General features: G+C 34.8%; 1 pseudogene; it reads right to left on the bottom strand.

Moving 5' to 3' along the window:
• Window positions 1-11,742, bottom strand: part of LOC109680595 (uncharacterized) — a 33,943-nt pseudogene extending 22,201 nt beyond the window's left edge.
• Window positions 11,743-12,546: the final 804 nt, after the last annotated feature.

Genomic DNA, 12,546 nt, shown 5'->3' with positions numbered 1-12,546 from the left:
AAATAATTTATATCTTTTTAAAAAACACCTGTCATAACATTAGACAATTTGAGCAAAAGGAAATAATTTTCATTATGAAAAACTCAACAAACAAATCCTATAAATAATATATGCTGAAGAGCAGTATGTAGCTGAGCGGGATTGTTGCTAAGAAAGATTTTGTTTAAAACATTTATTGGGGGCATATATTACAGTATATCATTTACTGGCTGGAAGCCATGCAATATGTGTCTTTACAAAAAAAATTACCTTGTAATATGAGCCCCTCCAAGGCATAATTATATAATAAAGTTCTTATTGGGAAAACTGGAAGTAGGCCAAGCCTTGTCCAAATATAGTGAATGTCAGAGCCAAATTTATTATCCTTAGCTATTAACAGGAGAAGGCAGGTTTTGTTTACCAAGCCTAATTCTCTCCTAATTACAGCCACTATAAAATAATTACTATCCATGGGATAACAACACAAGACAGAGTGACTAACAGAAGAAACTGCAGGGGTTAGAAAACAGAGTGCAATTCTGTGTCATTTTGAACAGCTTGTGTACTGCCATGAACAAATTAACGGACTTCATTAAGGAATTATGTTTTAAGAGTGTCTTTGCGGTGAAGCAGTAAAGCAATTAATGGATCTTATTTGGTCCTAGATCTGAATTGTAGTGCAGTTTGAGACAGCAACTAAATTTTTGATGTATCAGGTTTAATAGGATTACATCCACATTACTGGGCAAGATGGTTAATGAGTTCAGAGGAAAGACTATTTTGGACAAATGATATCAGCCCCTGCTAACTTTCTCTGTCTTTATGAGCAGATTTCTTACTGTGGAGATTTTAATAATCTACTAAAGACAAATGCCAACTTTTATCTAATTCTATTTCACAACCTGCCCTTATGTCCTAAACTCTGTTGGATTATACTTTTGATGAAATGCATAGTTTTCAGAAAGGCCAGGATATTCTGTGTATCTACTTGCAACCACAAAACTGGGAACTTGAAATATTATTTCAATTTTTGTATTTGCTTTCCACACAAATCAAGATGGAATATTATCCATTTGAAACATGATGCTTCATTAAATTTTCAATGTTGTACGTTCCCACATTCCCTAACCTCTTCCATCTCATCATAGAGCTGTAAAGAAACCTTGTTGTAGATCTTTGTATCCTTAAAACACATGCACCAGAATCAACCACTACTTTTTCACTATGGCAAGGGTAAAAGGTTAAGTTATGTGGTATCTCTTCTCTCCTCCGCTACCAAACTCCATTCCTGTCTGTAAAGGGTCACTTCTCTCCACAGTAGGAAAAAATGCTCCTGTTTTGGTGACTTGGTGAAAACGTACAAACTCAGCACACTTGGGGAGTCTGTTTTAGATACTCCTTTTAATAGGCCTCCAGATGGCCACATAAAAGCAAAAGGATTATTATAGCAACTCCCAACCGGGCCATTACAGATAAAGGTAGACCAGAGCTTCCTTTAAAAAACATTTTTTTGAGGAATATATGACCTGATCATAAGAAAAAAAAAAGTCTTCAGACTAAAAGTGGGAGAAGAAGTTCTAAATTCAGAAATTTATTCTGGTATTGTGTTTATCTGCACAAATGTTACTTTATGCAAATCAAGACACTTGATTTAAAGTTTGTGCAGCAAAATGTGATTTCAGTTCTTTCCAACAATGCCATGACATGTTTTAGTTTTTCTTCTAATTTATAAAAGCTTTTTTTTTCATCCCTTTTTTATTCTCCAGACACTGAATGTTTCTATAGGGAACTAAAGTTAAGAAAGAAATGGGCAATAAAGAGATTCAGGAAAAACTTTTCATGTGGAAAAAGAAAATGTCCTGTCATATATATATATATATATATATATATCTTCCAAGTGGCTTTTGAGCTGCAAGATTGAAGGGGACATGAAATGAGGGTCCCCCAGTGGTTGAACCCCTCCTCATTGTACAATCAAAGGAGTATCATTGAACACCTCATTTCTTTCCCTATGGTCAGAAGCCATAGTAACACAGAGGTTGGAAATAAGACCAGCTGGTTTTACATAGTAAAGTCATGGGTCTGCATTCCTACTTTCTCCTTTTCTATATTTCTCAAGATATTCCAATTCACAGTTCACTTTATTTTTTAAAAATTTTATTTTGGAGGTCTCCACCTATACCCCTCCCACCAATAATGTAAGTACATTTTGGTTTGTCAGGATGTAAATATATGTTACTCCCTGAAAAACTGGACAGACATTTTTTCCTTCCAGCCCCATTAGACTTTCACTATGAATCAATGCCTTCCAAATTCTAGAGTTAGCTTTTTGGTTTGCCCTACTTTGAATTATTTTCATGTTTTCTTGTGTCTCCTTAGAATTTTAGTGAAAAGCTTAAAGAGACAGTATTAAGACTGACTATCCAATTCTCATTTTGAAGTTTTAGTTTTCTTTGTTTTTGTTATGAAATATTTCAAATATATAATATTGCAGAGAATAACACACATGTATTCCCTAAGCTTTAACAGCTGTGATGTATTATAAAAAGCTTGACCTGTTTGCTTCATGTCTTTTTTTCCCCATATAAAATGTTAACAAAGGACGGCTGGGGTGGTAGCTCAGTGGTAAGTGCTTGCCTAGCATGCATAAGGCCCTAGGTTTACTCTAATTCACTGCAAAAAACAAACAAGTAAATAATTATCACTGTCTTAAAATTTGTTTGTAGCTTTCATATCCATTTTTTATAGTAACTACATATCTATGTTCCATAAATAATATGATACATTGTTCTGATTAAATTTACATAAATGCCATGAGTCTGCTACTTGCTTTTTCACTCACCATTATGTTGAAATTTGTTCATGTTCATGCATGTAGAATTGAATCATTTATTTTAATTGCTAAATAGGCTTTCATTGTGAAAGTGAATATAATACAATTTATCAATACATCATCCAACAATATGGCCACCTGTGTTGAGTAATTTAGTAGATGAATTACTTTTTGATTTGTGATGTTTTTGTTTTTATACTAAAAATCTATTTGTGGTTTAAAACTGTGTTTTAAAGTGCAATAAAATGTGAGTGTCAACAGGATAAGCCTTTCTAGAAACTCACACCCCTCTGTTTGGAAGAGTTTATCCTGTAGCAATTGTGATAAGTAGAAAGGTAGAGAGACCACGATGATGCTGGTCATGGTTAAAGAAAAATTTGGGAGTGTGGACAAAGGAGAGAGCTTCTTCCATGTTCCACAAAACAGAGACTAGAACTACCAAAATCCATACCTTCTTCATAATGAATGAAAATGCTGGTCCAGAAACTTTTAAAATTATAATCTATATTCAATTAATATTATAAAGACTGTTCATTGACATGGTAGGTGGTCAAGGACCTGGCAATACATCGTGTCAGTGACTCACAAGTAGTTAAAGAGCCTGAAGATGAATTAAAGTGAAATACTCTGATGGTTCTGCCCTCTCAGTGCATTGGCTGCTGAGTTATAGCCAGTCTGATACGTAATGTCAATCCAAGCATTTACAGGTTCTCTGGGCCTTCACTTCAGTCTTTCTACCTCTTTAGTTTAAAGACTTTTAAACTCCATTTGAAAAGTAAACACTACTATGAATTTAAAATGTTACAGTTCTACCCAGTGTCTAAAGAAGGCAAAGATTGTTGACTCAAGGTCACTATTATCCATTTACCAGAGATCAAGTGTGGAGTGTTGCATGTTGAGGCATCATTTAATAGGAAACTGGGACTGGCAGCATTAACGCCATTATCTGTGACCTCTCTTGTGAGGGAGTATAATATTTCAATACACCTGTTCACTAGGGTCATCCCTATGCACAGGTAAAGTAAACACTCACTTTTTGAGCATATTTCAAGGAACCTGGGACAAAAACAACCTTGCAGAAATCTTTCTTACTAACCTGTCACAGAGTCTGAAATTCACATTGTTTAGAGATAATTCCTTTGACTTGAGGCATTTTATCTAGAAAAGTCTACAGTATGAAATAAACACAATTAAGTAAGTAATACATTAAGATTTTGCCATCCTTTAAGACCTTAGTGGGAATCTTTTCATAAGCATTAGAAACCAGTAACCTAATGATATTTTGGGACAAAAATGGGATAGTTCACTGCTCTGTTTTGATGGGTGAAGGAAAGAAATCTTTATACTATAAAAAGATATCTGATGAGATTTTTGAAGTAAAGAATCAGAATAGGGAAGCAGAGGGAGTACCAAATAGTGAATGCTTTGGAGATTGAGGGCAGAAGACATTGAGAAAGGGACATTGAAGAGCAACATTTTGGTTGCTGTAGTTGTACGAGTATGTGGGTGTTTGAGATGTGGATGTGAAAATGCCACTTTAGGAGTGTGCTCATAGCTAGACTTTCTGTGCACAACCAAGTCTTGTCCCTCCTGCTACACATATTATTTTTTCTTTAATTTAAAAGCTAGAGAAAGAAAATTCTTAACATTTCAAGGCATATGATCTCATCATCTTAGTGTTGTATAAAAACTGTATTTTTCACTTAGTTCTTTTGTTTTTCAAATTTTTTGTTTTGTTGCTACAGAATGAAATTGTCATACAAGTTTAAAATGCTGATACTAGAGAATATCTTTGCTTGGTGCATTTTGTTTGCACAAATTATGCTTCAGGTAAACACCGAGCACTTTTATGTTTGAGTAGGAATCAATTCCCAGTACTTGCCTTATAAATATTGCAGCCACATCTTTGTTTGCAATCATATTTGGAGCTTGGCTTGAACCAGTCACTTTTACATAATGGCAGTCAACATCTCAATGATTCTTATAAACAAGGCCATTTGCTACATTTGAGATAGCAAGCTTAACCTGAAGGATTAAGACAACTTTTTCATAAGAAAGACATCACCTCATTAGTTGATATTGACTTGATGCTTACCAAATTCCAGCCACTGGGAAGCAGTATTTTGTAGTAGTTAAAATCTTGAGTTTTGATAGCTGCTAGACAAGGGTTCCAGTCTCATTCTAACATGACTGTGGACTAGTTATCCTCTCTAAGCATCATTTACCTTATCTTGAAAAACAGGATAAGACCAATTACTATTTCATTATGTGTGAAGATTAAATGAGATAATGTGTATAAAGGGATTAACATATGCTTGGTGCTCATAAAATTCAATAAATCTAATTTCTAGGTGAAAGTATGCAATGTATGGATCTATTCTATCTTTCTGGTCCTTTTCTCTCCTCCCACACTCACCTGGCCTTAACAACTCCTATCTTAAAATGAGTGTCATGGATCAGATGCAGGAAAAGTTAATTTTCATTAGAAGATTCTTTGGTGTTAAGCCAAAGTACCCATCAGCAATGCTTCTCTAAAGTGTCTTGTTTTTTCCTTTCATCTAATTACAGAGACAGCAGCAGGGGAAAGGGCTATCTTTTCTTCTAATGTTGGAGATAGATTCTGAAACACAGATGAGCAAAATCTGTAAGGGAAAGAGATTAAAACATATTCACTTGGGACTTCTATATGTCCCAATAAGATACCAGAACCAAATAGGCAACCTGTGCAAACCCTTAGCCTATTTTCTTGTATTCCCAAACCACAATTGTTAGTCAGTCTTATTCTAGAGTTGCTCAATAACTTCAGGATAGCCCTTTTCATAATTTCCTCTGTTATCTCATATTACGATGCTGTCATCAATAACAATTACAAGAATTACCAAATTCTCTGTGTACTTTTATTGGTAAGAACATGGTGCTGCTAGATATAACTAAATTCCAGAGGTATTACTTAAAAAATAAAACCTATCAGAAAAGTCCCTTGTCTTGTGTCCATATCCTTGAGTTTATCATCTATTAAGCTTAACTATTCAAAGTAGCAAACACAGTTTTCACTGAAGAATCTTTGGTAAATATATCTATTGTGTCTACAGAACTACACATAAAATTCTGTTCTTAACATAGCATTAACATTCAGAGACCACACAGTAGTTTATAGTTCTTGAGACAGAGAATATATTCAATGAAAGTCATTCCCCTAGACTTATGTTGAACCATTATTGTGGAATCAACAATTGACTCTGTATCCAGCTTATTGAATGATCTCAATCTCATTGCTTACATCCAGACTTTAGCTATTTTGATGACTTCATTCATAAATTATTTTTCCAATTGTCATAAATCATTGACTTCAAAAATAGACTATAGATTCTTTGGTGAGACCCAAGTTTCACAACATCATTACTACTAAGAGAAATTGGTGGCAGTTCAAAATTCATGCCTATGAGTAAAGCTGTTTCTCAAACTTTACAATTTTGATATCTTTTTAGTTTAATATATGAAAAGACTATAGATTCATGAAAATACCATTGATTGTGAGTTTCTTCCAAAGATCAATTCTCCAGTGGATTCATCTTGAAAAATAAGTAAATGTACTGCATGTTCTACAACCATTTCACTTGCAAATGAAGGGTTCCTGTATTTGCCCTTAACTTTTCTGGGCAGACATTCAGAGGCAGAACTCTGGCCTGTTAAGAAGCACAGCTGTACCCTGCAGGTAGAATGAAAAGGTCCTAGATGAGGTCTTGAATGCGTGTCCTTACATGGTTCACACTACAACCTAATGTACAGTTGCAGACCACCCCACTTGAGATAATAAATGAGAAATTCTCAGGGCTGTTGAGCACTTTGCAAATTTTCACAGTAGATCAGCACAAACTTAGTTAGCACAGGTGTTCACATAATTGTGATTCATTGGAAAAATTCTCAGTGCTCAATAGTCCTCATACTCTTTTCCTTCTTAGGTGGTGGTTGAATGTGAGTATATTGTGGGGAAATGTGCCATGATGTTGGGCTCCACTGGTGCTTGGCTAAAGGGTAGCAGGCTGATTTTAAAAAAAAATGGCTAAGTGTACCCAATCCTCTTGGTCCATTTGTTTAAGTTTCAGAAATGGGAAGATGATATGTATTCAATAGTTCAATAGATACAAAGAACTCTAATACTTAAAACAAAATCTTATGATACTGGATAATATTAAAACTTTTTACTGAGGTTATTTTAAAATCATTAGATCCCCGAACAATGAATAGATCTTAGTCCTCATTTTTCTTGCATTGTAGCTACCATTTTCTGGAGAATATGCTCACTGCTACCCAATTTCCAGCTCTGCTCATTTCTTAAGGTTGGCTACCATTCAGAATAGCACATGATTTTGAGCCCATGAGTAAGACAGCTCACTGTGCAATCAGCCCTTGGTATCTGCTTTAGTTTTTCTATTTTCAGCGTAAAACAAAATTACATGATCTAAATCTCTTAGTAATGACACAAAATTTGCATAGCTTTTAATGTAACAAATTAAATGACTTAAGTTTATAAAAAGCCTGGGCAATTCAGGTAATGAATATTGATTAGATTTCTACATGGTACTTGACTTTATAGTAAGCAGCCTGAGTTTGAGGGTAAAGAAAAAGAAAAGCAATCTGTCTATTATCTGTATATGATGTGTACATAAATGCTTTTATTCTATAATTTAAAAAAAAACACTGAATTAAAGGAATTCCAAATTGCTCTTCCCCTCTACATTTAAAATTGCTTTAAAATGCATCCCCAACAGTCAGTCGGTATGCCTCCTGCCAATTCCTATGTCATTATCTAAACAAAAATGTTTCTGTCTTCACAATATACAGTATTTATAACTTTATTTTAAGAAAAGTGATCAAACAGATCATATTTTGGTATTTCCTTTAAGTTTCTACATATTTTTTCAAGGACTTGGAATATATATCCATGATTATTTGATTGGATTAATAGTTTTTCCAAGTCCTTCCTAAAAAGAGAGTGAAAATGCTCTCATAAATTATTTCAAATTATCATCTAAAGGTATAAATCTAAGTGTGCATGGGGAAAAAAATCTCAGTAGTCATTAATCTATCTCAAAGCAAGAACTTACCTGGTACCACTACAAAGGAGAATCTGTGCTTCTTCATTGTTCCCACAGTACTACAGACTATCTAAAAAAATGGATATTGTGTCTTTGTTTTGAAGTACAGGAACAAGGGATTAGTACTGTCAGGAATCTGGAATCCTTCATCAATCCCTTACTGCCACCTTATATATACCCAAGTGAAACCCTCAGACCAACAGGCACAATATTAGTAGCAGACACATTAGCCTCAAATCCATACCCTTATCCTTGTGACCTATGACAGATTGGGATGTAACTAAGACTCCATCCACCTGAACTGGAAAGAGGCTTACATGATGTTAATGAGTGTCTTCTTTACCCTGCTTGGTTCTACTACTGTCCTATTAAATCTGTCTAGGTTAGGAAAAACCCTTCCAAAAGTGAGCAAATGTCAATTCTGAGTCACAAGAATTTCATGAAATACCAACAGAAAGAAGTAATTCAAAGAAGAAAAGATTCCAGGAAAAGGTACTTACCAAGGGAGCCAAATGTTTAAGATGTGTTTCTGGAAGATTCTTTTGTTTGTTCTTGATCCTTATCACAATTTGGTCAGAGATAGTCCCAGAGCAAGGGCAAAGCAGTGACCCTCTGGCAGGAGTGTGTCTCTCATATGCTACTCTTGCTTCTGTAGGTGTGCATGTCTAACAGATGAAATGCAAGCCTCCAACTTACCAGTGAGACAGAGAGGAAATTGGTTAGGGAATGACTTTTAGAATCTTAGGTAAAAATAGGAAATCTTATTGATAGATGAGAATATTTAGCTTAGAAATTATAGCTACAGTAGGTTACAAATAATCATATATGTGTTCATTTTCCATACATGTCTATTAAATGATGTTATGTAAAATTGACATTTCTTATATCGAAATTATATGGACTCTGTCTAAACAACACAGAATGTCTGACATCAAGTCAAATAACTAGCAAATTCATGAAATCAAGAACTTGTGTTATCAAAACCATCATTTTTATTAGAGAAAAGTCAGTTTTACCAAATATCAAAGTTCATAAGATATCCGTGAAGCGCAGATCACTACTGAGAATTACAATACTAGTTATATTTTTAAACATTTTTCTATCACTTGTCTTTATTATTGGAATCTTAAAAAATATACATTTATATATTTGTGTTAAGTATTAGAGCACACTTCTATTTATTTCTTCAGTTTTACTTCTAAACTCCAGACATTAGTTGATATGTCACTTTTGATAATGCATTGCATTCTTGAAGCTGTGTTCAAGATATTTTCCAGGCTTGAAAACAAAATGTCTATAAGTTCGATGAGCTTTCTCTCCTCTTCTCTCCTCTCCTCTCCTCTCCTCCCCTCCACATTCCTCCTCTCCTCTCCTCAATTAGAAACATTGGAAATTGAAGTCCTTTATTTCTTTGAAACACTTATCAAGAGTAGTATGAACAGTACTTGCCTACTTTTTCTCAGATAATGATGTAAACTGAGCCTCTTTTTCTATGACTTGGCTAATTGTCATACTCCTTTCAAGTTTGGGTCCTCTTCCAACGTTCATCCTTTGTGCTTTCCATGTTGTGAAATACCAAGTTTTTCAAGTGTCTTTCCCTTTAGCGCATCTTCCTCCTTTTCATCTTAATGACTTTGCTTATTTCTCTCAGTAAATTTGTTTGCATTAAGTACTCCTTTTCTCTCCTCCTCTCCTCTCCTCCCCTCCTCTCCCCTTGCCCCCTCCACTCCTCTTCTCTCTCTCTCTCTCTCTCTCTCTCTCTCTCTTTGGCTATCCCAGGCTATCATGATGCTAATTTATGTGATAATTCTACTATTCTCATGCTGTTCTATAATTCACAATCTATTTGCCACTTCACATTCCTAAAATGTATCTTCAAAACATTACACACTATGCTAACATTTTTGTATTTTTCCCTGCTTCTGAATTTACATAATTATTTTTCTTTATAATTTTTACATTAGGATAGAGTGAGGTTTTTTTTAATTTCCTTTATTCATATGTGCATACAATGATTGGGTCATTACTCTCCCCTTCCCCCCCCCGCCCCCTTCCTCTGCCCCCACCCCCTCACTTCCAAGTAGAAACTATTTTGCCCTTATCTCTAATTTTGTTGAAGAGAGAGTATAAGCATTAATAAGGAGGACCAGGGGTTTTTGCTAGTTGAGGTAAGGATAGCTATATAGGGAGATTCCTAGTATTGCTTCCATGTACATGTGTTACTTTCTAAATTGATTCTTCTCGAACTAACCTTTTCTCTAGTTCCTAGTCCCCTTCTCCTATTGGCTAGAGTGAGTTTTGCATTAATCACTGAAATAATAAATACTCAATTCATCTGTATAAGAAATATAAGAAAAATGGATGGATTCTTTTTTCTTTTTCTAAACTGCTTTGGACATTGCCAAGACCAGTGGAGAATGTTAGAAATGTCATGTTTTTTTAAAATCTGTATGAGAGATGCCTGAAGAGTTTGTATCGTTGTTTCTAATTCTATTCTCCTCCAGAGTGTATTAAATATAACATGATCTTCATGGGCTTAAGATGCTTTGGATATACTTTCCTTTAAGATAGTAGAATGGAATGGATTGACTCCAGTTCTCTTCCAAACGTCTGACTGCCTAGTTACGGTCAGACTATCATGTAGTCAACTTTATTCCCATTTTGAGGAGACAATTCTCATAGGTTGGCCTCTTTTTTTACCCAGATATTATTTAGGCTGCATTAACTTGCCTGTATTACAGAAATTTGAATTTCTGTTAAAGCATTTTTTGGGGGAGGTGGGAGTGGAGGGAAGCCTGTACTATCACATTCACATGTTTTCCAGATCTACTGGTGGTAATTGAATAATTCATTTGAATGAGTTGGAAGTATTTGAAGAGCTCTCTGTGAAAACATGTGGAGCCGCTCTATAAATTCCTAGGCTCTTAGAACCCTCTCAGTCTCCAGTTTCTGCATTTGCTGCATCCAGTAAACTGATAAACAAAAATGATTTATTGTAAAATAGTTATAAGTAAAGAAATGTCCTCTGAGGATACAATAATTGTTTTCATTTTCCTTTCCCCAGTGCCAGGACTATAATAAAATGCTAATAGATGCAAATTATGCATGATCTTTAATGCATACTAAAGAGAGACCATTTCAAAACCAGGTACCTTTTGTTGGTGAATAAGCAGTGGAATATTGTTTCCTTTTTAAGATTTTGTACTAACTGGAAGATTACTTTCTGAGTAGTCTGCATGGGTAGGCCTTCTCCAGTCTACTGCAGTTAGACATTCCTGAGGGAGGTGTGTGGAGTAATGACGGGGAAGAGAGAAGGCACACAAAAACATTTCTGATTCCAAATGATTCCTGAAGAAATCTTGGAAAGAAAGTCAGAGTTCCCCAACAGGATAGCCACTGTAACTCAAAAATAAGAAAATTGAAATGTAGGAAAAAGCAATGAGAAAATAATTAAATTGTGTGCATGCCATAGAACAGCCAGAACACTTCATGCATTTGGACATGGTGCCCAGGAACCGAAGTCATCAGTTGTTAAAAGGAAGCAAAGAGCAGTTGTCATCCTGAAGCTAATTTCATGATGAGACAGTAAAAAACACATACCTGCTATTGTATACCAGGATATTTATAGGAGGTTAAAGATACAAATTAAAGTCCAGGAGCCTATACATTGCTGATTAAATCAGTCCTCCTCAGTCTCACACCTGGGGTCTCAGCTGCAGCATAGCTGTCATTTACGCTATCCATGGCCCACGATTGATGACAGTCATTCGCTGATGAAGCTGTATACATCATTTCTGTCCGAGCTGCACTGGCCAGATGGACCCTGACCATCCATCGCCTGTCAGGGACGCATCTGTTCACACTGCTGCTAGGGGTACTAACAAGTCATTGGCTTTCCAAAAGGACAGTGTCAGCTGGATAGGGCACAACATAAAAACTGGCGTTGTTGGTTTTTTTTCTTATCGAGAGGCAGTTTTTTTTTCCTACCTAAAAGGAGATACATGTCATTAACTTTATATATATGTGCCTATCCATACACATATATGTATTATACATATTGTAGATATAATGTGTGTGTGCATATATACAAACATATAGTATAGCTCTCCATACTATCAAACACACTTTCTCAACTTCATATTGATAAAGATATGGTTTTCCTTCTCAAATTTCTTATTGTTGATGGTACTTTAATAAAATATGAATCATTCAAGATTATGATATTAAAATGTTTCTCTAGATCTGGGAGTTTAATTATCAGTATTTGAGTCTATAGTAAAAGCTAAGGTATTTATGTATTGTTTTCTTTTGAAATTTTATTACTTCCTTACTTGTTTGTAGCAAATAAAACTATTTCCCTGGCTAAAATAGAAAGCAATCATAAGAAAATTTTGTAATAAATTTATACATATATCAAATCATTAGGAAGATAGCTCAAGTATGATGAAGATCATATTTTCATTTAAATCACTGCCATTTAAAAATGATTTTACTAAAAAGGCATTATTTTACAACAGCAAAATGAAGCAGTACTGATGATTTAATTAGTCCTGTGTGTCAGGCATCATCTAAGCACTTTTCTTATATTAATTCATTTAGAACTCTTATCATTCCAGTTTCCAATCAGAGACTGAA

Source organism: Castor canadensis, chromosome 4 (genome assembly GCF_047511655.1).
Source record: "Castor canadensis chromosome 4, mCasCan1.hap1v2, whole genome shotgun sequence".
Classification (NCBI taxonomy): Eukaryota; Metazoa; Chordata; class Mammalia; order Rodentia; family Castoridae; genus Castor; species Castor canadensis.
This window is presented reverse-complemented; position numbering and strand designations above follow the sequence as displayed.